At 34.6% G+C, this 26,643-nt stretch overlaps 2 long non-coding RNA genes across 2 annotated transcripts in view; one reads left to right on the forward strand and one right to left on the reverse strand.

Annotated features, from left to right (window-relative positions):
- Window positions 1–325: 325 nt before the first annotated feature.
- On the reverse strand, window positions 326–25,325 carry LOC147654686 (uncharacterized). Its single transcript, XR_015282909.1, has 4 exons — window positions 25,220–25,325; window positions 22,296–22,392; window positions 11,209–11,364; window positions 326–1,950 (listed from the first exon to the last, which is right to left on the reverse strand). It is a non-coding gene; the product is annotated as an uncharacterized LOC147654686 (long non-coding RNA).
- The window catches only part of LOC147654687 (uncharacterized), a 72,450-nt gene continuing 70,819 nt past the window's right edge, over window positions 25,013–26,643 (forward strand). Inside the window, exon 1 of the long non-coding RNA XR_015282908.1 lies at window positions 25,013–25,129. This is a non-coding gene — a long non-coding RNA (uncharacterized LOC147654687). The remainder of the gene's footprint in view (window positions 25,130–26,643) is intronic.

Consider the following 26,643-nt stretch of genomic DNA (forward strand, 5'->3'; position numbering starts at 1 on the left):
CTCAATACAAAATTCAAGCTTTCACCTCCTCTGAGACCTATCTTTTCCTTAAGAAAAAAATTTTAGGTTCCACAAAGAAAATGAAAGCTTCAGGAAAAGTTTTGTCAATTAGAAACTACGCTGTAGTCAGTCTATGACTATGAACATCAGTAGTCTTATTTCATAAAAGTACTTTTAGCAAAGTCACGTTGTCTGATATAAAGGTACCATCATAGTGATAATTATTGCATAAAATCAACTTCAATTGATTTCTAAGAAAATATTAATATATTAATTTTTATGTTTGATGATTTTACTCATTTGTTCATTCAATTTGGCTTTAATATTTTTTTTTCTGACTTTGAAAACAAAGCAACAAACTGGACATCTTATCATATTTTTCTTGCCTAAACAAAAGTGCAGATGGTGAGACCCAGAGATTTTATGCAAATGTTTTCCCACACTTTACAACATGAAATAGCAGTTTATTTTCTAGTTGCTAAAAAAAAATCATATTATTGCTTAGGCTATTAACATGACCTGCATTATTTAAGTACTACAACATCAATTATGATTTTTATGTGAATATTTCTTATTTCATAAGGGCTGAAGCAAATTTAATAGTATAAATAAATGTGTGAACTACTGAAAGAGAAGACACACAAAAATCATGTGCAAATGCAATTTTAAATATGGAAAGTGGATTTGATCAGAAAGACAGCTGAAGAAACAGCCATTTCAGAAAGATGTTAAAGGCCAGATATATTAGAGAGATGACTATTATATTTGATCATCATTTCTGAGTCACTTCACCAGAGCTCAGGTGATTGTAGATTTTAGAATTGTTTATTAAAAAAACCCATCAAATAGTTGCAAATAGACCAACCTCTGGTAAGTAAACTATCAGCCAAGGAGAGAGGATTTATTTCTGAACTTATTTTGGAGGTTTTGATTCTCATAGCAAGAACATCAGCTGGAGGAAAGGCCTGCTTGGAGAAGTGTACTTAGACAGACCAAAATTATTATTTTTCTGAAATGAGTCTGTCTTTTTGTTTACCCACATGCTTCCAGTCTAGTACAGACCAAATAAAATCTTGGCACATAATTTTGGAAAAAACAAAGCAACAAAAATAAAAACTTTGTTTAGGCCTAGGTTTCAGTGGGATTCAGACACAACCCATCAGGCCTGGCCTGATCTCTGCCTGCATGAGTTTATACTTAAACATTGAACATTTCTTACATGAGTTCAGACTGCCAAGAAAGAGCTCACACAAGTATAGTTACTCTATAAACTAGGAGACAGCTTTCATGGGATTACCTGCTACTCTCCAGTAACCTGTTGAATATGAAATCCATTACATTCTTTCTTAATTTCTTATCTTCAGAAACCTAATTAACAGTATTTATGTAGTTACCTTGTGAAAGTTTTGTGTAGATAATACACTGAAAATTTGTGGGGTGGCCCTGATCAATCCTAAACCAGAAACTGTTACAGATCCTATGATACTTACATTTTTCTTCCATTAAAAATACCAGATTGCATAGAAATATTCCATTTTCATGATAAACAGATAAAAAAGTTTGTAGCTAAATGTGAGGGAAAAGCTTTCTGCAACAGATTGTGAGACTTACCTAGGGAATGGATGAGCTAGCTTGCTACTTACTACTACACTGAAAGTAGTCACCCTCTTAATACAGGAATAATCCATCAGCCTTCTGTTTGCTTTATAACGGAAATAAATTACAAGAGTTCTTAATTTTATTCAAGAAAAGGAATTAATGAACAATCTTGAAAGCTTTTTGAAGGAGAATTTTTTTCTGACTCAGGAGGTTAATGATTGTCTCCTAAAACCATAATTGGATACTGGACATTACCTTGTAAGAGCAAATATACCTTCACAAAGGACTCTTCTTGGGATCAGTTATTCTGTAACCACTCTTGAATTTAGGAGAATGTTGAGTGACCTGAGGCTGAAAAGCAAAGAAAAAAAAAAAAAAAAAATAAGGAGGGAGAAAGCATTGTACTTTAAAAACAGCATTGGTAGCAAAAATACTGGGAAAAAAACTTTTACAGGACAAAAATATATTCACAACACTTCAATTGAGATAGAAGACTGTAAAAAAGTTAATAAAGGTAAAATAAAAGAGTTCAAATATTTAAATAATGAGATTCTTGTAACTCAGTTTCTGAAGAGGAGGTAAGAATATAGAACATAAATTCCTTTTTATATATACATAAGATACAGAAGTATAGATATTAATATGACTCATGTAGGCAGATTCTTGGAGTATATTATCAAGTAAAAGGACAGTGGAAATGGAAGACTATCATTCTTACTTAGATGATAATTTGCAAGAGAATTGATCCAAATCTGTAACCATTACATATTTTTTTATTAAAAAAACCACATTGTGTATTCAATAAAAATAAAAAAAAAACCAAAAAAAACCCCAAAATTTTAATGTTTAATTAATGAAAAATTTGAGGTATTGTAATTTTTAATGGGAGTTTAGATAGATAATCTTAACTTCCCAAGGCTCTGAGATGATCAGAATCCAAACCAAGCAAACACTTTTCAAGTAACATTTCTCTTAGTAGCTACTTATTCTAAAATATGAAGGTAAAGCCTCAACATCAGTTCTTTTGCAAGGTCTCTTTGACAATAGTAAATCCCACTAAATTCTGAAGTACTTCAAACAGGGCTTTTTTTTAAATGATTTTCAGCTCTTCAAAGAATAAGCCTTTAGTGACCTGAAAGCTCTCAGAAAGCCTTCATATAGTAAACTAGCCAGTTTTTCAGGGAGCCTCTGGCAGCAGAATGTGGTTAAAAGGGGTCACCTTCAAAATATAGAAAAATACAGAATCAGTTTCAAGTTCAAGAAATTATTCCAAAAAATCTATTTATTTATTAAATCTGTGAGTAGAAATTCGTTTCTCTTTCACAGTAACCCACTCACACACTCAGGAATAAGGAAAATTTACATGGTAATGAGGTAGAAATAGTTTCCTCAAGGCATTTTCAATGATACTCTTGAAACAGGATGAACTTTCAGAAAAAAATTCTCAGTCAGTATAAGGGTTGTCCCATATTTATACACCTGACAGTTTTTTAAAATAAAACAGTATCTGGAAATGAATGTTGAAAATCCACAAAGATGGCAAAAGAATATATATGTTATATATGAATATGTTAAGTGTAGCATAATTTGAAAGCATAATTATAAATAAATATACATTCAAGTGTCAAGTCAAATGTTTGGGGCTTGAGCAATAAAGTTTTCACGGGTATATTGGTAAGAAAAAGTAAAATAAATTAGCCTTACATTCTTTACTGCTGATATTATCTAAATGTGCCAGTAAGGGAGTGTGTATGTGTGTGTGTGTAGAAACTTCAATTATAGCACAGATTTTCATGGTAAAAGAAGGACCAAGGAAAAGATTTAAAAGGTACTAAAAATTCCATTTTATGGTAAGAAAAAAGGTTTCAGGTTTTTGATGTTTGTTGGCTTGAGTTTTTTTTAAAAAGCATACATGTATGGAATTCACTTGGAGAGTCTTTTTCTGTATGTCAAATTCAGAACTAAAAATCATGGTGTTATTCTCCTAAAATTAATTAAACTACTGTTTACCTTAATTTTGTGACAAAACCTGTATAGCCTATAACAAAACCTATACTGTGTAGCATGGACTTTCTTAAGATAGTAATAAATTATGCTGAATGGAAGAAAGAGGGATAGTTTGAGGGATGGGTTCTTGCTATAGACCAAATGAAATTATTTCCCAAGCTTATTTAAAATAGAGATCCATGTGACAGGGTGTCCCTGGAATGATACTGGTTTGGTTCCTAATCAATAGAGACTGTTCGTATCTGATTGATTTACTAATCTCATTCATGTGAAATTGGTTCTAATTTACTGAGGATTTAATTGAATTTATTATATGATTAATTGTGTCAGGTTGCTTGGAGCTCGAGACAGGCTTTTGCAATGAGTTACATCTGATTAAAAAAATAAAATAAATTAATAATATTTTAGGAATTCAAAACATTTCTTGCAGTCTGGGGAAAAAATTTACATCTCTGCTCTAGGAAGGCTCCTCCGTATAAGATATGATGTTCCTAGAGCAGATCTACTGGAAGGCAACAAAGATGATAAGAGGACTGAAGCAAATCTCTTATGAGAAAGTGTTGAGAGATCTGGGCCTATGCACTCTTGAGAAGAAACAACTGAGACAGTACCTCATCATTGTCTGTAATAAGTATCTGAAGGGAAGGTGTCAAGAGGATGTTTCCAGGCTCTTCTTGGTGGTGCTGAGCAATAGGACAAGAGGCAAAGGACAGAAACTGTTGCACGGGAACTTTCAACTGAACATGAGGAAGAACTTCTTTACTGTGCAGGTGACCACACCGGGAACAGATTGCCCAGGGAGGTTGTGGAGTCTCCCTCACCAGAGGTATTTAAGAACAGTTTGGACACAGTCCTGTGCCTTTTGCTCTAGGATGCCCCTGCTTAAGCAGAGAGGCTTAACAGATGACCCACCGTGGTCTACTGCGGTCTCTTCCACCCTTACCCATTCTGTGAAACACCTTGTTAAGGAATAAATTTTAAATTATGTTTTTTATGCAAAGGCAGTTGCAAAGTTTGTGTTGAAATATTTGATGTAGAAAAGCTATTGCTACTTAGCAGTCATTGAATTAGCATAATGTTTTCAGGAGCCTTATGTTTTTTAGCTTTCCTCTTACATATTTATTATTCCCCCAGTACTTTAAATTGTCTTTAAGTGGAGTGACTCTGCCAAATCAAATATGAATTCACAAATACGCATATGACATCAGAACTGGCTGGGATGCAGCTAACATTGCTCATAGCAGTCCATCTAGAGCTATGCTTTATATCTGTAGCTGAGATGATAACACACGGGTTTTTAAGCAATTGCTGAGTAGTGCTTGTGCAGTGTTTAGGCTGTCACACACACCTCTACACACATACACACACACTCAAGAGGCAGCTAGGTGGTGGGACGAGTCTGGGAGAGCATAACTGGGACAGTTGAGCCAAACTGACTGAAAGGATATCCCATACCTTATGATAACATTCTCAGTGATAAAAGCTAAGGGAAGGGGGTGAGAGGAGTTCACAAGACATTTCATTGCTAAGGTTTTGTCTTCTGAGGAAACTGCTACATGTACGGAGTACCTACTTGCCAGAAAACATCTGAATATCTCCTTTTGACGGGAAGTAGATACTTGGTTTTTTTCCTTTTTTTTTCCCCTTTGCTTCTGTGCTAGCTTTTGTTTTTGTTGTTTTTAAAGTAAGCTGTCTTTATCTTGACCCATGAGTTTTTCATCTTATTTTCTCACTTTCTCCTGCTGAAGGCAGGGAGTGAGAGAGTGGCTTTGTGGGCATTTGGCAGCCAAGGTTAATCCAACACGTTGTTAAAAAAAACCCCAAAAATACCAAAATAATGTCTGCCTTTACTTTCTACATGAAATTCACAGATTTAGGATTATCTGTGATATGAAAAATGGAACCCTTTAAGGATTAGGGGGTACAGACTGTCTACCTACATTGTTCTGTTCACTAAGCACATAACCCTTTAAAGCAGCAGAAACAGCCATTTATGTGATTGGAAGTCCATAGAAAACTGTTCAAGATATGAAAATTAAAAATGAGAATTCAAAATCCCTGCCACTTCAAATCTCTTCTGTCCTGGTTTAATCCAGCAGGCAGCTAAACACCACACAGCCACTCCCTCATTCTTCTGCCCTGCTGTAGGATGGGGTGAAAATTGGAAGGAACCAAAAGTAAAACTCACAGTTTGAGATAAAGACGGCTTCACAGGACAGAAAATGAAAGGAAACAGTAATTATGATAAAATAAGTAGAATATACAAAACAAATTATGTACAATGCAATTGCCTACCACCACCTGCCTGTTCCCAAGCAGTGACTCAGCAGCCCCTGGGTTGGCTTTTGCCCTAGTTTATACACTGAGCATGATACCATATGATTTGGAACATCCCTTTCTGGAACATCACAGAAGTTTGGGTCTGCTACCCTTCCAGTCTGTCCTCCCAACTTCTTGTGTACTCACAGCCTCCTCAGTGGTGGTGTGGTATGAAAAGCTGAATAGTCTTTGACTTAGTGCAAGTCCTGCTCAGAAGCAGCTGAAACATCACTCACTGTGTTATCAACATCATTCTCATTCTAAATGTAAAACATAGCAGTTTCCTGTACCAATTACAGGAAGAGAATTAACTCAGTCCCAGCTTAAACTAGGACATCTGGTCATACCACAGTTGGAATGTCTTCAGGAAAACCAAATTTGATTGTCAGTCTGTTTCTCACCTCCATTCTTTATCTATGAACCTGTTCTGACAGCCAGATGAGACCGATTTTGTAATTTCTTCCCAATGTATCAAATGAACTAACCAAACTTTTCAATTATTTAATTATTTTCAGTCCAGTTAAATCACATTTTGAATGAATATCAAGTCTGCATCAACCCATAGAAAACACAGTTTAATTAATTTTTTTTTAATTATCCCTTTACAAAAGTAAATAGTACATACTTAACTTCAGCACAAAAATATACAGAAAACCCTACATGCATTCATAGAAATTCTGACAAGGAATACAATATCACGATTGTCATGCCATGTAGTTTTTGTACTGTTTGATTTTAGGTTCAAGATACCTAGAATTTAATCTAGAGTTTAATCCCTTGAAGGCTAGAGACAGAATGTACTCAGTACAATAAACATTTCTCAAAATTTCTTGTTATGCACAGTCATTCACACAATTATTCTTGCTAACTTTCCATAACTTTTGACTCACATTCTTTAATTTTTTTTATTTTTAATGAAGCATACACTGTAACACAATGTAAGGCTACAATTTTTCCCAGTCTCCCTTTTGTTTGTAAGAGCAGTTTGACATGTCTCTCCTACAAATCTCTTTGATATGGGTCGCGGATCGCACTTGCTACCGAAATAATTATTCCAGTGTTTTATCCTAGTGTTACAATATGTATGGACATTAGATGTAGAGTTAAAATAAGAGGGTAACAAAGGCACTTCACTTTTGTGACATTTCCCTCCTAAACCACTTTAAAACAATCCATACAGAAAAAGTAAAAAAAAAAACAAGTGACAAAAAAAAAAAAGAATTCCACAGAAATATCAAAAACAAATACAGTCAGTCCTGTGTTAGACTCTCCACAGAAATGATGAAGAAATAAGTAAAGAATTCAGATAGGGATTTTCTTCAAAACAGACTATGTTCCATGAATCTGATTTTAAAATCAGTTTTATTATAACTTTCTTTGTTCTGGTAACTTTTTATATTGTGTTTTTTTTCTTTAACCAGATTTTATCCTAAAATCTTACTGCTTTTTAAAATGGTCATTTTGCACAGCATTATCTTGAGTCTTTAACAGTGTATTAGCTCATGCTTAGGCTCTTCCCTAGTCTCTAACATCCAGCTTGTTCAAAATTATTTGGATTCTTTTGCATAATGGATGAATGACATCTTTTCTATGGGTCTATCTCACGAGTAACCTTGTGAATCATTCCTCATCTTGATCACCTAAAATATTGTTTCCTCTTACCTTCATGAAATGCAACCATGTCTTTCTGATAGTCAGCCAAAAACCTAATAGAAACGTTTTTTTCTAGTCTGTCACTTTAATTTTATTATCCTTCCTCTACACTGTTCTATTGGCTCTTTTTCTGACAGAGGATTAGAAATTGTCCTAGTCAAGGATCTTACAGACTATATCAGCTCCCAATTACTACCCAGTATCAAGAGGATGATTCTTGTCTGTAACTAGTGATTGAGACCAGCTTCATGAATTTAGGAAAGAAAAATTATTACGACAGAGGAGGTACAAAAGTTCCAAAAAGAGGTGGGAAATTGCTCTAACCTACTTTGCTGATGTTTTAACACAGGATTCCCATTAGCACCTTCCAACACATCACATAGACTAACACAATAATGGGTTTGATTTTCCTTCTGTTCAGTTTTCTTGAAATGGGAATTAAGTCATAAGAAATATACAAGCTCTTTGATAAGTAAAAAGAGTTTAATCTTCACCTACTTTTAAATCAACTGCAGCAGAACATGATAAATTTTGTTGAAAAATGCTTCATTTTTCTAAATATACTCTGTGAAATGAAAACTCTTCCCTTCTACTGCCATGTTAGAGAAGAAAGAATTCCTGGAGGGATTGCTCTAGTTCTTTTTCCTATCCATTATATATTTTTATTAATATTATACCTTTAATTATTTATTTAAAGAAATAATTATTATTTCTCTTTTCCCTTTAGAGAGCTACTAGAATAGCATAGAGTACTAATGCCCTTTATCCACACAAGCAAAGCGCTAGTTGTTGACCATGATCATATACTGGAAAATACTTAGGTGCTGAAAGTATTTTCCCCTTGAGATTTAAAATGTCAAAAAACTATATCATCTGTGTACCAGAAAGAAAAAATAAGCAAAAAAACACACCACCCAAACTTACGCCCCCCAAAGTAGCCTGAAATCTTAAGAAAACCCTGGCACCAAATTTACTAAAAACACAGAGTATAGACTTTTTTATATATATAGATAATTTTTAATCCTGGTGACTGCACAGATAAGGTCATTTTAAGAGAAGCAATTTTAAAAAGAGCTACTGTTAGTTTAGGAGAACTAGTAATGGTATTTAAATATTGAAAGGCAGTGGAGGAAAAAAACATTCTTACTGATTTTTCTTAAACAGAAAGGAAAAACCCTCTGCATTTTTTCTTTATTTCAGAAATCATCTAATCCTAGAACCTCAGAATATCTCAAACTGTAAGGGATCCATAAGGATCATCAAGTTATTTGCCTGTTCCTTGCAGGACACCTACAACTAAACCATATGACTAAGACTGTTTTCCAGACACTCCTTGAACTCTGACAGGCTTAACCATAACCACATTCCTGAGGAGCCCGTTCCTGTGACTGACCACCATCTGTCTCAGTACAGAACCTTCCCTTAATGCCTGAATGTGGATAGAGCAGATGACATCCTACTTGTGTTAATCTGTATAAAACATTTTTAGATATTTTTCTTCTCTTAACTGGATATTAACTAAGATAGGTTTTATAGCACACAGGATGCTTTTCAAACGACTCTCTTTAATTTTTGAAGGTTATCACTCCAGTAGCTATTCCACATCCCATAACTGACTAGTAAGCATCTGACCCACTTGCAGGAGAAAAATGTAATTTTCAGAACTTCTGCAAACATACAATCTCTTTTTTTTCCAAAAATGGTTGTTTTATGAATTACATGTGAATTATTATAAATAATTATGGATTTTAATGCTTTGCTGTAACTGGAACACATTTTTCTTAAAATTGAAAAATCCCTTGGAAATGAACACAAATTTCTAGTGATGAAGTGTGATAATAAAGAAGGCATAAAGGGGTGTGTGATGGAATTTTCTTTTTCTCGATCTTTAATATTTAAAATCCTCATAACAATTCAAAGTTTCATATTTATTAAGGGAATCATTATAGAATGAAAATTGCATATTTGCTTTAAAGTAAATTCAGAAATTTTCATCAACCTCAACTTTCAGATAATTTGATCATCAAGAGCTAAAAATCCATAGTTTGTTACACTAATTATTTTTACTAATTATATTCCTGCTACAGTACCAGAAAAGTATCCAGAGGGAGCTTTTATAACAAAAAAAAAAACAGACAATGAGCATAATCCTGTACATTAAAGTGCTGTTCCACATTTATAATCGCTCGCTGAAAAGAACTGTGAATCACTACATTGTTTCTGTGGGTCCAAAGTGTTCTCTGAAGGTATCTGAAGTGCCATAATTTTAATCCTGCTCTTCCATACTACCTCAATAGTTTCCATACTCTTAGCTATTAAAAGGGGACAATCTTTATTATTTTTTTTTATGTAATAAGAAGTCATTACGCCATTTCTTGTGCTGTGAAAAACTATGTTTTGTATTACATCTTAGGTATGTTGTAGCACTGAGACTAAGGAAGTGTAAACTTTAGCGTAAGCATTAGGTTCACTGACGGCAGGAGTACACCATAGAGCTCTACAGTCCAGGGAGTAACTGGAATTTTAAAGTTCCACTTTTCAATTCCTAAGTTATCAAAAATTTTTTGAGACATCAGATTCTTCTGACTCTTAATGAATAAGTCATGTTTTATCTGAGTGAAGGGTTGTCACCGTTGAATACCAGCCAGCAGCCCAGCCCTGCTTGGCTGCTCACTCACTCCCTCACCAGAGGGACTGGGGAGAGGAGCAGAAGGGTAATGGCTGAAAAACTTGTGGGTTGAGATAAAAGAAATTTGATAGGGAAAGGAAAAGCTGTGTGCACAAACAAAGTAAAACAAGGAACTAATTTGCTGTTTCCCATGGGCAGGCAGGTGTTCAGCCATCCTGAGTAGAGCAAGGCTCCATCACATATAGCTGTTACTTGAGCAGAAATATGTCATCACTTGTAACATCCCTGCATTTCCCTTCTCCCACCAGTGTATATACCAAGCATGATGGCATATGGTACAGAATACTCCTTTGGTCACTTGGGGTCAGCTGTCCTCACTGTGCTTCCTCCCAGCTTCCCATCCACCCCCAACTTCCTTGCCTGCATGGCAGTTTGGAAAGCAGAAAAGGCCTTGGCTCTGTCTAAGCCCTTCTGAGAAATTAGAAAAATATCTCTGTGTTATCAACCCTGTGTTCAGCACAAATTTAAAACACAGCCCCTTACTAGCCACTGTAAATAAAATTAACTTTACCTCAGTCAGAACCAGCACATGGATGACTTCAGTTGAGACACAGCATTCTATACTACACTTTCATGAAATGTCAGATGATACTTCAACATAAACATCTACTTCAAGGTAGGGTGGAGAAAAGTACTCACATAGTACCCAGTTTCCTGTGATAATAATTTCCAGGGTTAAGCTTGATGCGAGGTTTCTCTACAGTTTTCATAGAATCATAGAATAGTCTGAGTTGGAAGAGATCCATGAAGAACATAAAATATTTATGAACTCTTCTTTAGCACTGACAGACTCAAGGGGATTACCACTTAGAGGGACCCAGAAGAAATCTCTGGACTTTTATACCCTTCTAGTTTATGCACATGTTCTTTACACATCTTGAATGTACCCTGCACACACCTCTTGGTCCAATGGCAATTTTTGATCTGGGGTATTCTAATACCTTGTGGATTCTTTCTCCTTGTCTATGCAGGCAGGTCATTAGCTGTCCTTTTCTTCTGAAATTATTACTTCAGGTGATGACTGCAACCACTTTATCTTCTGGTTTGTACTTCTTGTCCACTAACATAGTTGGCAGCACATGGAAAACCGAAAAGTCCTTGGTGTAGAATAAACACTATGTATCAACAGCTAGAATATTAGTGTGCTATCAGCATTATTCTCACACTAAATTTAAAACATGATACTGAACTATCTACCAGGAAAATTAGTAAGAAATTGAACTCTTTTCTATCCAAAAGCAACTCTAGGTGAAAGTTCACAGCTTCCAGACTAAGGCCTCAGCAAATTTAGTTATTGAAGCCAAGCAAGTAACACTGAGCTCATACAATATTATGCCAAAATATTATAACTCTAAGTCACTTATTTTTATTTAAAAATTATTATTAATCCAAACATCTAAAATCTCTCAACATTTGCCGTACTCTCAGGGTCTCACACTGTTACTCCATAAAGATATGCATTATACCACAAAATTCATTATCGTCATCACTGCCATTTCATCTTTTGCTTAACAGGTGTGAAGCCCCCTAGTCTTTTGTTGTCTAATCAATTGTCATTAATGATATTAATAAGGTTTTTTGAGCTATATTCAGAATAGGTTATGTATCTTAAAATGTGAGTTGTAGCTTAAATATTGGATTTAAATATATGTGAAAATCTAGAATACTCTATGTGAATATTTCAGGTAATTTCTACAACATTGTGGAATAAAAAGTGAGCTGCTTTAGAGAAGGAGAGGAAAGCACTACATATTTCTCAATAGTGATCTATGCATAACAGAAGGAATCATGAGGGATTAATTTTTTGTAGAAATAAGCAGAAGGTGAAAAGAGGAATTGATGAGGTAATAACAAAAATGACAAAAGAAGAAATACAGAAGCAGCTTGTTGTAAACCTGGCCCATCTTGTCAAATTCAAAACTTAATCAATTAATGTGGGTTAAAAAACACTGTGTAAGAGAAAAAAAAATAAACACAAAAAAACCACAAGATACTATACTGTAAGATGAAGGGATAATGATATAATCACATTAGATGACAAAAGAAATGCCTGGCCAATTTGTTGCACAAATTGGAGCATGCAAGACCATTATCAGAACCTGAGAGACAAGCAACAGAATTGTATCAACATTGAGCATTATCAATATCTATATCCAAAGAACTTCCTGATGCTGCAGAAATGATAAAACTTAAATTTTCAATTCTAAAAAAGGCCTGCTACACTAGGCACAGCAGAATCTGTTCACATCCACTACTTCATTTTTATTGCATTTTCTGCATTTGCTTCTGCTTTCTTTCACTTGATTGATCTCAGCTCTGTTATGCTGAGATTTACATTAGCCAAGGAGTTGGACCTGAACATTTTACAGCTGGCATACAGCCAGGAGAGGTGAATACCATAGGATGTAGAACTATGTTTTGTTTTCATTAAATATCAAAACTGTCACTGTTTTCAACAGATCCAGGGCTTTGGTCACAGATAAGTTTGCCTTATCAGCATTATTTCTATGTATAAAAATCACCAGAATGTGACATAAAAATACCTGTTAACAGTGATATATTACAATGAATTATTAAAAGATTGGCCCTTTTTTTGTCTTCTTTCTCATATTGCATTCCCAATAAGAAATAAGTGTCTTTGAATTTCATTGTTTGTTGGTAAAATAATCTCATTTTTAAAAATTGTTTTTACTATATATTCTGGAAGTTTCCCTTAGAAACCACAAAGTAAATGTCTGTTCCCCATTAAGAAATCTACGCTTGTATTCTGCAGGCATCAGTTTTGTTTTACTCTCAAATTCCTAATGGAGTTTAAAATTAAAATTAATGTTTCTGTTTACTTTCCAGTATATTCAAAATCCTAATCAATGATGTCAACACATCTCAGTAATTGTGTTTCTCTATTAATGTCTGATATAGGCAATAAAGGAAGCATGGGGCACTGTTCAGTAGGCCAATCACTGGAGGATATTTTTTATGTTGTCAGCTGTGAACCAACTGAGCTGTAATAAATAGTACAATTAGTGGAAATAAAATAGCACGCTGACAAGACTGAAATGATATTGAGCAGGACACTTTGCAAATGCATAATCTTTTACCCAAGACAATTACAATACAAATAGAGAGGGGAAAACAACAGCCTATCCAGAAATTAAAGACATTCCCATTCTCTCAATCCTATTTTACTTTATGTCTTCTAAAGCTTTCTGTCTCACTAACAGTGCAGTGTTCTATCTTCCATGAGTGCCCTTCTCCCCATATTTTCCTGAATGCCAGCTTTTGATACATTGCAGCATTCACAAATGTTGGTCACTTATCACTTAAATGTTTAGATAATCTTTCATATATTCTTCTCCTCCTGAAGCTGTCACTCCATCATTTAATCTTGATAGCACTCTATGTGGACCATTATGTATCCTCCATTGTCATTCTTATGCAACAGCTGTTTTACACAAGTCTCTTTTGTTCTCATGGTCTTTTCTGTCACTAGCACAGCTGTCTTAGTTATACATTGTCTTAGTTTTGTTAAAATCAGTTGATAATCTGGATTTAAACATTTGTGATCAACATTAGACAAATATTTTCCAGAGGTAAAAAACCAAATAACAGCCACTTAAGCATAAGCCTTCCTTTTAAAATACAATTTAAAATATAATTTGTCAATGAATTTCATTTGAAAAGGAGAAAAAAAAATCTTGCCTCTTTTCTTCTACACAGCAAATTTAAATTATGAATCCCTAGAGAATTTAACTGTTGTTTTATATATACCTAAGAAACATTTTAAATTAGATTTCCCTTCATCATTTTGTGAGTTAAGCATTTACATTCCCACCATCAGTAAGTACTATGACTGTACCTGCAGCTTCAAATAGATTCCTCTGTTTTAGGAGCTGTGCTTTTTTTCCCATGAATCTTAAGTTTAAAGATATTTTCATTTACAAGTCTCTTAGAAATTCAGCATGAATTTATACTGTACATCAGGTTCAGTTTATGGTATCATTTCTTGAGACCTGTGAATATTGTGCAACATTCTCAGGACATTAATAGAATTTACAAGGTTAGAATACTACTCAGCTGTCATGATGGTTAAAGGAAACAACTCCCATCAATGTATTCTTTGAAAGTAGTTAAGAGGCAAAGAGAGAATTTCATTAATGCAGCATGCTCTTGACCAACAGGCCTGCTGGCCATAAAGCCTTAAATACTGCCGCCAGTACATTCATTTTCAACCCTATTAGGGAAGTAATACAAAAATTTTCTTAAACTTATCTTCATTGGATTGCAAACCAAAATCCAAAACCAATGTAAAACACAGAGGATGACTATTTGTCTTTTAATGCTGAAGCATATTGATATTCTAATTAGATTTAATCAATTATGTAACCTCACTTAAAGCACAGAACAACAGCATAAAGAAATTAATTATTTATATACAATAAATAATTGATGAATATTTACATTTTATAATAAATATTTATAAAAGTATATCTAAAGTCTAAAATATATTCAACTTATATTAATCTAGTACTAAACTGATATCTACTAGGATTGGATATTTATACTGAAAGAACACACAGCAGCACAATACAAAATAAATCACTAATACTTTTTATCAAGGTATTCGATATAACTGGGTTCTCAGCATAACTCATATTTGTCAGACCACAGCTGACAGAAGAAAATACCATAGATCTCAAATCTCAGAAAAGAAAGTTATGAAGTGAATGTTAATAGGAAAATACATGCAGCACTCTTGATACTTAGTGAAATTTTATTACCCCATACATTAAATATTTCCATTTTCCATTTTCAAAATAGACTTCTCCTAATTTCAGGCAGAACTGAAACGCATTAGAGGAGAAGGAAATCAAGATTAAGTTAATAGTGTGAGGCCCTCTTGCAGGTCCAGTTTCCATTCACATACTTTTATCATCAAGGTCACTTGTAAGATACAAATTCTAAAATTAGTTTGGTAACAATTATTCAAACTGGTCTTGTTTTACTTGATTATTGCACAGAATAAGTTCAAGTGCATTCGAAAAACAGAACTATTCCCTTGATTAATGTGCAATGCCTGTGATTTGCAACATGCTTTACTTGGTAGCCATGTAAGCAGAATTAAACATAACAGTTTCTGAAAGAAATCATCTTTCCTTGTTCTGATTTTTTTTACTATTTTCTATTACCTTTGTATCTGGATTAAATCTATTTCATCTGATAACAAAGAATGCTGCATCTTATCTAAACAGGAATGCAACCAAGAGAGAAATAATTCAACCTATATCTTTGTCACCCAGACATAAACCAATATATTGATTAGCTGGGACACAGTCAGGTAACAGCAGTGATTAGTTGCATAATTGTGACTTCTGTTCCCCAGATTAACTCTTGGATTTCTTTGCTTACTGTATAAAAAACATTTCTTCATGAAGAAAAGTATATTTCTCAATACCCTCTTTAGATATTACTTATGAATTCAGTAACCCTGAGCTCTGCTCATTCCTTTGGGCAACTCATGTCAGACATGCTGGGAGCTCAGCACCTTTCCTTGTTTTATTTAGATCAAACTGAATCAATCTGTATCTTATGACCAAAAAGAAGAATGCATTGGAGGGCTTTATAATTTACAAATTATTAAAATCTCAGCCAACTACATGGATCAATGATTGACATCACTTTAGTGTAGATAACACACTTGCAGTCTTCTAGAGACAAGCCAGGGACTCTCATAAGAGAAGCTAAAAGGGAAACACCAGAGAAATATCCCAAAAGAGTTAAGGGAAGGCTCCTCTAGGAAGGTGCCACAGCCAAGACCCCAGCTTAGGTGCCTTTCTACCAATTCATGCAGCATAGACAGAAACAAAAATAATTGGAAGCTACCTGCAGACTAGTAGAAACCTATGACCTTATTACTGAAACATTGATGAAATTAATTCCATGCCTAGAGTGTGACTATTGAAGGTTACAGGCTATTTAGAAGAGGCAGGGAAGGAAGGAGAGGTGAAGGAGTTGCCCTCTGCATTAAGAACTGGATTGAGTGTGAAGAGCATCTGCAGAACAGCCATGAACAGGTCAAAAGCCTGTGGGTAAGAAGAATCAGAGACTGATAGGCAACAAAGGAAACATTGTGGTCACTGTCTACTACCAGCCCCTGGTGAATGGGACCATACTGACAAAGCTGTCTTGCTGCAGCTACAGGAGGTATCATGCTCACAGGCTCTTGTCCTCCCAGGAGACTTCAACCATCCTGATATCTGCTGGAAATATTGCACAACGAGCTGTAGGTAATCCAGAAGACTTCTGGAAAACATGGAAGACAACTTCCTGCACCAGGAAATAGACAGCCCTGTCAGAGGGAATGTGATATAGGATCTAATGGTCACCAGTGTAAGAAGAGTGCCAGCTGGGGACATCAAGATTGGAGGTGCCCTGAGCTGCAGTGATCATGCATTGGTGGGGATTGCAGACCTGACGGAGCCTACAAGGAAAGAGAGACAATTTACAAGAGCATTTAGTGATAGAACAAAAGGAAATGTCTTCAGACTGAAAGAGACTAGGTTTAGATTAGATATTCTGTACTGTAGAAGTGGTGAGGCATTGACACAAGCTTCCCCACCTCTGGAAATGTTCAAGACAAGCTTGGATGGGGCTCTGAGCAACCTGATCTAGTGAAGAGTGTCGTTGCCCATGGATGAAGGGTCAGAACTAGATGATATTTAAGGTTTCTTCCAATCCAAACCATTCTGTGGTTCTATGTTAATGCCAGAAGATCAGATTGACCTAGGCTAACATGTTTATTTTTATCTTCCAACTCTTGTTGCTAAGGCAGTAACTCTAAGAAATAGCCTCGAAAAAACCTCTTGTCTTGTACACTCACTGCTGTTGATTTACAGCAGCAATAAGTTTTGATCTTAAAAAACCTAGGAAGTTTATGTTATTAGCACTAAGTTTTCAGTAGGGACAATAAACACTTGCTTTTAAATGCTAGTAAGTGATTTAAAAATCTCAACACAATAAAATACAAAGTACTAAGTTAAGCTATTTATTAAAGTCTTTATTGAGGAAAGACTGAAAACTCACTTGCCATATATGCATGCTTAGCAATGATTTGGGTCTGAGCCAGTGGAAATCTGTTCTAATAGTCCTGAAGGAGATAAAGTTTCTGTAAGGATTTTTCTTTTTTTTTATTTCTTTGAGTTTGAAATAACAAGGCAGTGATCTCCACAGAATATCAGAAAGATAAATTGGTCTTATTAAAAAAACCCACAAACCTCTGGCTGTCTAAATAGAGAAATTAATCATGTGAATTCCAGATTGTTTTAAATTCTGAAATAAACAATTACTGTCTGTATACCAACTTAATTCTTCAATTGTAATTCTACTCTTCACGTATCTTTATGCTTGATATTTCAGAATGATGACTATTACAAGATTTTTAGAATATCTCACTATTGCAAGCTACGACAATTCATTTTGCACTTGAGAATCATTGCATAAATACAGGATAAGGAGAAGTATCAGTTTCCTAGAAATTAATATAAGGAAATAACCAAGCTACACTTAAGTCAAACTTTTATTTACCCCCATAGAAAGACAAACAATGTATCAGCAGATCATTTTGAAAAAAATAAAAAAATGTCTGGAATGTATGGAAAGGGAATCTTCTTCTCTACCCTACATTGCTGGGGTATATACTGGGGAGCTGCATTCAGATCTGAACACTGTACACTCCAGAAGAGCTCAGCTCATGGATACAAATGAGACTAATGTAAACAAGCAGTTATATAGAAATTACATGTATGAGCACAGGTTTAGAAAGGAACTTATTTTATTTCTAAAACTTAAGACTGAGTGCAGAAATGTTGATGCTCTCTCAGTCCATCAAAGACTTGCTATGAGAAAGGCAATAAAATGTTCTTTATGTCCGTATTTAAGTGGGTTTCAAACCGAGCAAAGCAGATTCAGGTTACAAACTAAAAATAGCATTTTGATGGTAATAATAATGAAACACTGGAATAGTTTGATATAAGTGGACTGTGGGCACCTTTAAACAAAGGTTAAGTAAACACCTATAGGCAGCTTCATAGCTAGAACTAATATTGCCTTAGATCTTGAAGGTTAACTAGGTGACATACCAATTCTCTGTCATTCTCTGCAAGCAATACAGAAACCTACATAGAAGAAGTTTGCCTAAGTGTATTTAAGACAAATGGGGTGAGGGGAGAGAGGGTGAACAAAAACCAACCTAGAAAATGCATTCAAATATTCTATATATCATGGCTCACATTCCATTACCAGATGGTTATACTCATGCCAGTGAAAACTGTTAGTATTGGTGACTTGTTTAAAATGTAAGAACATTTATATTTATATAATAGACACATGATGATGAAATAAGAAAGATACATAGGGGTAAGATCTACAGCAAAATAAACCAGCTTCCATTGGCAAAATGATTAATGGTTAGATATTCAATTTTTACTAGGTGTTCTTGTGTTCATGTAATTATTTAAAGCACTCTATTCAATCTAGATATGAATGAGTCCTTATTTTTGCATAGAAAAGTGTTAACTACATTTTCCTTTTGCTTTATGCCTTTGGGGATTTGGCCCAATCTGCAAATAACTGTAAAGCTTTCCTACACAATAGTTAATACAGCCGAAGCACAACTCAGGGTCCATGCAACAGTAACTTTCAGATGTTTTTGAAATGCTTCGGCACTGAGCTAGAGTTTATTTCAGATATAAAATAGATAGAACAGGTGCTATCAAACAGTTTTATTTCCTTTGTGACATAAAGCCTCAATCCCATGAATGACAGCCTAGGTCTTTCCAAATAGTAAACTTGCTGAGAAATGGATTGAAGAGTTTTACAGTGATAACCTCAAGGCATAGAGGAGACAGAACTATGGAGAGAAATATGGAAAAATCTAGCCAAACTTAATGTGGATACAAAATGTGAAAATTCTGTATTTTAGATGGGTTTTAGGGAAGAGACGCTTCCCTATGATACATTTTTTCTTGAGAATGGAAACTTTAAAACTTTAAGGAACAATAAAGCAAATTTCACAATGAAAAATATTTTAAAAAATAAAAAAACCTAAACAAACACTCTAAATGTTATAACTCAAAACATTTAGATCAATGAAAATAATTTTTCTTCAGGTAATTCTGCTTTACCATTTACTTTGATACACCTTGACAGAAATGTATAGAATAATAGGTTAGTTCTTACTGTTATTCTTGATCCTATCCCTGAGGAGGAAAGAGCAGCAGAGACAATGTGTGATAAACCGACTGCAACTCCCATTCCCTGTCCCCCTGCTGTGTGGCTGGAGGAGGTAGTAACAAGTGAACAAAAAAGAAAAGTGTGATTTCTTTCAGCTATAAATACTTATTTCAATAAAATAATGTCAAAAATGTGACAAAAACCAGAAAACTTTTGCCTTTATAAACAAGAGAAGCACTGTCTTTCACACTGAGTAAAGATTTTAATGCTGTAGTAGATTAAATAGGAAAACCAAGTAAGAATCAAAACTGGGGAAAAAAACCAAAACCCTGAAGAAATATAATTTATCTTGTTCCCAGCCAAACAAGTGAAATAGTTAAGTAGTGCAAGACAGTCAAGATAATGAAAATGAATACAGGGATCCATATTCATCCTTTCTAATTTTGAGTGCATAAATAGTGTGCAAACTTAAGAACTTCTATGCCTAAGGTTCTGTACAAAGTCCACATATGTACTCGTGTACATGGTGCTTTTACTTAATTACAGATCTTAAAACACTTCATGAAAATCACATCTCCTGCAAACTATAGGGAACAACTGGGACAACCAGTATTATCAAAGGATAATGACAAAGAAGGAATTCAAATTAGTGAGAGCTAAAGAGAAAGGCTAGGAATAAGGTATTTAGAACATCTTTATCAACAGGGATGAAAATAAATTATTCCCAAAGAAAGAAAAAAATAAATTAAGCTTTGCTGAGATGAACAGAGGCATGTACATTACTTTCAACTGTAAAGGTATAAAAGACCTAAGAATGCAGATTTCCAGAGATGTGGCCCCAATGATTGAAAATAATTAGCCTTTAAGTAAATAATTTGAGTATTCAAAGTTTTTTTGAGTTTTATGGGATTTCTTTGAACTGCTTAAAATGTCTCACACCTTAATTTATGAAGTTTGAAAATGTGGGAGAAATATGATCCCAAATAACAGAGAAAACACTTGTCAATATTTTGCACTCTAAATTTATGATACAGTATAAAACTTATTCATTAATTTATTTTCTTTTGAGGAACATACAAAACCAATAATGTTAATATTGAACCCAAAACTTACTCTTCAGCTATTAATAATTTTTTAAGGGAATTGTTTAGTTTGTTGGGTTTTTTTATTCTCCACATTTATATTTAATAGTTGTACTACATCTGCTCCTTGAATCTCTTCAGTTTACAGCAGGTACAGCAGAGTAATTGGACTGTTCAGTAGATAGCTAGGACTCTATAATTTATTCCCCTTATTCTAGTTCTGGCAAAGAGGGAATATTTTAAAGACTATCAACTGTCATCTACTGTCAGAATAGTCTTCATTGCATTTCCTTTTTCCTCTAAAATAAATGACAATTCATTTGTGAAACTTGAAGAATTTCTCAAAGTGGAAGAATCTTCATCTCCATTTCCTTTGTACTATAGGAATATAAATAATAAAGAACACTTTTATTGTACCTATATTGGGGTTACATAACCAGGTTTTGCAGGGGGAAGAGAGAGGCTTAAGGAGATGCTTCTGAGAGAAGCTTCTAGAGGCAGCCAGCCCCAGACAATACTCCTAAACTCTTCCTGCCCTTGGCTGAAGCACTACAGAGATATATGAGAGCTCTTGGCTAACTCATTTGCTCCTCAATCAGCTTGAAAACAAGCCCCTTTTCACTTGTCCATCATTCAACAAATGGGAAGAAATGAATTCGATAAATCTAGCCCATAACAGCATATTAAACATGTTTTTCACAGTTCTTTCTTTTTATTTTACCTGGTTTCATAAAAAAGAGAATAATTCCCAACTATACAAAATTATGAAAAATCATATCTAACCAATGAATTTGATCTAAGAAATTAGTTTTCCATCTGCAGTGATTTCCCATTTTTTTTTTAAATATACATTCTCTTCTGATTTAATTTTACGCAGATGTGTTTGAAACATTTTCTACACACACTGAAAACTTGACCACTGACTTTTTAGGTGAGAGTGACTTAACTTCCACGGCTTCTGATACAGTGCCATTTTTAAAAGTAGGATTATAAGAATTTTTGAAAAATACTCTTTATGAAGACACGAATAACTCAATACTTTATATATAATGTTTCAAACAATATTTCCTATTATAAACAGTTAATATTTGTGACATTTTTGACAGCTGAAGAAAAAAGGAATTTTAGGGAAATATGTGGTAAATGCAGCAAGCACAAGCAAAAGAAGAAATACACTGCTTTATCTTGATTGTACTGGATTTCTGTATATGAAAAAAAAACAACAACAAAACAAGCTAAACTTTCTTTGATGGCACTGTTGAATGTAAGAAACAGTGAACTAAACTTAATTTCTTATGTGAGTACAACTGTCACTGAAGTCAATAAGAATCCTGTTCTGTGTGGATATTTGGCCCTTAGTGGCTGTGAGCAAAGTATTGTGTGGCAGTGATGCTCAACAAGCGTGGAAATGACAGCTGGAAGATGAATATAAAAATAGATTGGAAGTGACAGTGAGTCTGACTATATGTACAACCTTTTTTGTAGGAATGAGCTAAAAGTAACATCTCAAGTTCTCTCACTTTTCTTTCTACTAACAGCTATTTTTATGAAACCAAAATAAACAAAGTGGTCTGTAGGTCAAATATTTCTATGGAGAATAAAAATGGAATTATTTCCTGAAGCTGAATATGATATCCAATTTACAGTACCAAAAATAAAACTATCTGATTTTAATGCAGAACTTTGGGCACTAAAAATTCTCAAGGAATAATACTTACACTATCCATCATTTCTTCCTAGCTGTGAGCAGACTCCCGATTTCAGTTTGTGATAAGAAAAAGGAAATACTTCATATATTTTTGTTTCTGAAAATACCTGAAGGAAAAGTTATTTTCTTACTTTGTAATTTAGGTGTTGTATAGCTTAAATTAGAACTTCAAACAATATCTAAATATTTTTGATAATGTTTAGAACCACTGTATTGATAGTCAAATGTAATTTTTGTGGGGTGTTTCTTTGGTGGATTTGTTTATTTGTTTGTTGTTTGTTGTTTTTATGAGTTTGGGGTTCTTTTTGCATTTTTTTTTTGTGAAAAGATAATGTGTGATAATTTTGGAAAAAGGATTCTCTCTTTAGAACTTAAGTATACATAGTATACCCATAAGTAGCCTAAGATACTTAATATTGTTGAGCAAATTGAGCAAATACCCTTCATATCAGTTTTACTGCATTTTGCAACTAAGCAAAACCAATTATTGTGGAGAGAATCAGCAGTATAAATTTGGATGAGAATAAAAGTCTCAGACTTTTAGTATCTAGGTCTCACACCTCTAAAGAGACCTATTAAATTAATATTTATCTGGGGCATTTTGAATGCTGGTTATAAATCTTAAAAAGAGGAGACATTACCTACTTATGGATAACAAGGGAAGTATGCTTTGGGAAGGTTAATAGTTCAGAGAGGACCTTTGAGAATGAGTAATTTTCATTCTTTTCTAATTCTTGAGGAGTCAATTCCCCTTTGTAAGTATATTGAAAGTTTAGGAACAAAAAAAAACCCAATGCTCAGGCAATGTGGAACAAATTTCTTGTGGAGAAGATAGGATTTATCTTCTTCCTTAAAGAGCAGATCCTTAAAGTCCCTTTTAAGACTGACCAAAAAGCTAACACTTGATAAATGCTCTTGTTAACATTTTTTTCTCAGCAATTACCATAATTACAAGAAAATAAGAGAATATGTTCAAAAAAGTGTGAAAGCAATTTTAATAATAAAGACATTAAAATACATTTCAGTCATGCAGACCTGGTGTAGGTACCTGCAAGAAGTGAACAGAATTTAGACTGTTAACATCCATTATTAAAACATGAGAAAGGAGACAAAAACAAATCAAACCCCAACCAACCAACCAATAAAAAACACCAAACCAAATAAAGAAACAAAATGCAACAAAAAACCAATACAAACAAAAACAATACAAACAAAATTAGACCCTGAGTTTCCAAAGGGTTTTTAAGAAATAATCTCAGCCACAAAATAATTTTCTACATTAATTTTGAATGCCGAGTTTCTTTATTTTTTAAATAAACATTGAGGACTTCTTCTATTTCTTTGGTGCTCTTCTTAAATACTGCAATATGCGCTCTTCAATAAAAGAGCTCTGGAATAATATTCCAGTTGGCAAATTTAATAAAGCTCTAGGGTGCATTCTGAAATCCTTCCTCCAGTATGCAAATAAATGCAAGCTGTTCATAAAATGCTAAAAACACAAACCTGGATTGACACTGGATTTGAATGGCTGCTGCTGAAAATACCAATTTACTTTAAAAAATATAATTAAATTTGTACAATAGAGAACACTATAGTTACTTATTAGCTAGTAAGTGATTATTTTGCTTTGTAGCAAGCCACCTCAGAAAATATATCTGTTTCATTGGCACAGGTTCTGCAAATTCATAAAAATTGCAGTGTTTCTAGATAATATGTAAAAATCATGATATTTCAAATTTGACCCCAAAATATAATATTCTATTCAGGATAATTTTCAAGAATTATAGAATCACTAAGGTTGGAAAACACCACCAGGATTATTGAGAGCAACATCTGACTGAATACCATCATATTTACAAGATCATAGCACTAAGTGCCATGTCTACTTGTATCATGAAAACCTCCAGGGATGTTAACCCCACCATCTCATGGCCAGTTCCTTCCACTGCTTAAAAGAACCTTCTGTGAGAAATTCTTCCTGATGTTCAACCTGAACCTCCCCTGTTGTAGCTGAAGACTATGTCCTATTAAGACTTCTTCCAGTCACTGGCTGTCTGGGAGAAGAAGCCAGTCCCCACCTTGCTAAAACCTCATTTCAGGGCATTGTAGAGAGCGATAAGATCTTCTCTGAGCCTCCTTTCCTTCAGGCTCAATGACCCCAGTTTCCCCAGCCACTCCTGATAGGATATACTCTTTAGACCCTTCTCCAGCTTCACTGCCCTTCTCTGTACACACTCCAGCACCTCAGTGTCATCCTTGGGGCGTAGAACTGGAGAGAGGACTTAAGGTGTGGCCTCACCAGTGCTGAGGACTGAGGACAGACACTGTCCGAATCCTGCAGGCTACACTACTTTTGATACAGGCTAGGATGCCATTGGCTTTCTTAGCCACCTGGACACACTGCTGGATCTTGTCTATTGAGATGCTGAAAAACACCCTCAGGTTCTTTTCCATCAGCTTTCCTGCCACACCTCCCCAGCCCCATGCAGCACGTAACGCTGCATGAGGATGTTGTAACCCAAGTGCAGGACCTGGCACTTTGCCTTATTGATCATCATACAATTAGCCTGGGCCCATCAACCCAGCCTGTTCAGATCTCTCTATGAAGTCTTCCTACCCTCGAGCAGACCAACAAACCCACCCACCTTGTTGTTATCTGCAAACTGCCTGAGGGTGCTCTTGATCCCCTCATGCTGATCATCAGTACAGATATTAAACGGGGCTGGACATGGCTCCATGCACCACCACCTTCTAGGCCCAGCCACCCAGCCAGCTGTAACCCAGCGATGGTTGCATCTGTCCAATCCGTGGGCTGCCATCATCAAAGGCTTTACTGAAGTCCAGGTAAACTCACAAATCTATGGGGCTAGAGGGGATTCACCTGAGGTACTGAGGCCCTGGAGCTGTTTATGGTTACGTTAGCAGTGCCCTCACCATGTCAGTCTCTCTCCCTGCTGGGTCTTTCTGCTCTCTCTCAGCTTGCTCTAACTCCAGGAACCCACTGCCTAACTCCTTCAGGTGTTTTGCCTCAGAATTTACCATAGTCACTGCTGTTGTCACAGCTGTCAGTGTATACTTTGTCAACTTTTAATGACTCTATGCATTTAATGGACACACTATGATGTATTAATGCATCCTAGCTTTTAAATTATTGAATTTGTAACCTTTACAGCATTTTGATCTTTTTCTATTTACAAATATTTAATCATTTTAAAAATAGGTTTATGTTAAAATCTTGAAAATTTTCAATTGGCCAATATTTTTTTATTATAAATTGAAAATAGATTAATTTTCTTTTCTTTCTGCAACATTGTACTTTTATTCGTCTTTGGAAATTTATAAGAGAAAAAATAAAGATATACTTAAAAATGAAATAATTTGACTCCAAAGGAAAATTAATTTAAATCAGTACAACAAAACACCATTTTATTCTATCTTATGAGAGTTAAAATAGGTGATTTTTACAATGTCTGTGTCATAGTGCAGATTTTTTACACTGAAGTTTAAGAAGGAAAAAAAAAAATTTAGAAAGTCATATTGGTCCCTATGACAGATTTCCACTTGAAAACACAGTGTCAGAAAAACAGAAACTTAAAGACATCTACAACCATTCTACTTGCCCAAGAATTCCTTTTTTTATAGATACCGAGATGCACTTAAAGGATGCAGTTTGTCTAACTTCTTTCAGACATCTGTTTAGGCTGAAATGAATTGCATCATAAAGTTGCTTAATTTGCTCTATGATTGTAAAGTCAGTCTGTATGTATAAATTCCAGCCATGGGAATCTGAAACAGAGATAAGTGTTTTTATTAACATCTACCCTTTAGCAAAGTTATTTCCCCATTTTTTGTCTCTGAAAAGCACATTTAGTGGTTTCTGAATTTAAAGCTAAAATCCCTTTTTTTTGTCAGTCAGCAAAAAATATATTTAACATAATCTTAGTTAGACTACATCTAAGAGAGAAAAGAATTAAGTGCTTCTAACTTTATGATGTACAGAGAAGGGCAGCACTTTAATTACATTCAAAATGTATACTTTTTGTATTAATAAAATCTGTTTTGATAATACTTTCTGCTGCAGATAAAGTAAAAGTTATATCATTACATTTTGCAATTATCTGTCCTGTTTCCATTAAAAACCAGGAAAAACAAGGAGAGCTTTGGAAAGACATTAGAGTCAAAATGCTGCTGCAAGAAATTACTAACAGAATGAGAACTTAATCACACCATCCCTTTGGAGACAACAGTTCAATACTACTGTACTTGAATTGTTCAGTGGCAGAAGTTGTAGAATACTTGGAACAGAATGTATTTTAGACAAAGACAGCCAAGTTGCCATGAGCCATCTCATGTGTTAG

The sequence above is a fragment of the Cyanistes caeruleus genome, chromosome 2, assembly GCF_971803275.1.
Source record: "Cyanistes caeruleus chromosome 2, bCyaCae1.hap1.1, whole genome shotgun sequence".
In the NCBI taxonomy this organism is placed as follows: Eukaryota; Metazoa; Chordata; class Aves; order Passeriformes; family Paridae; genus Cyanistes; species Cyanistes caeruleus.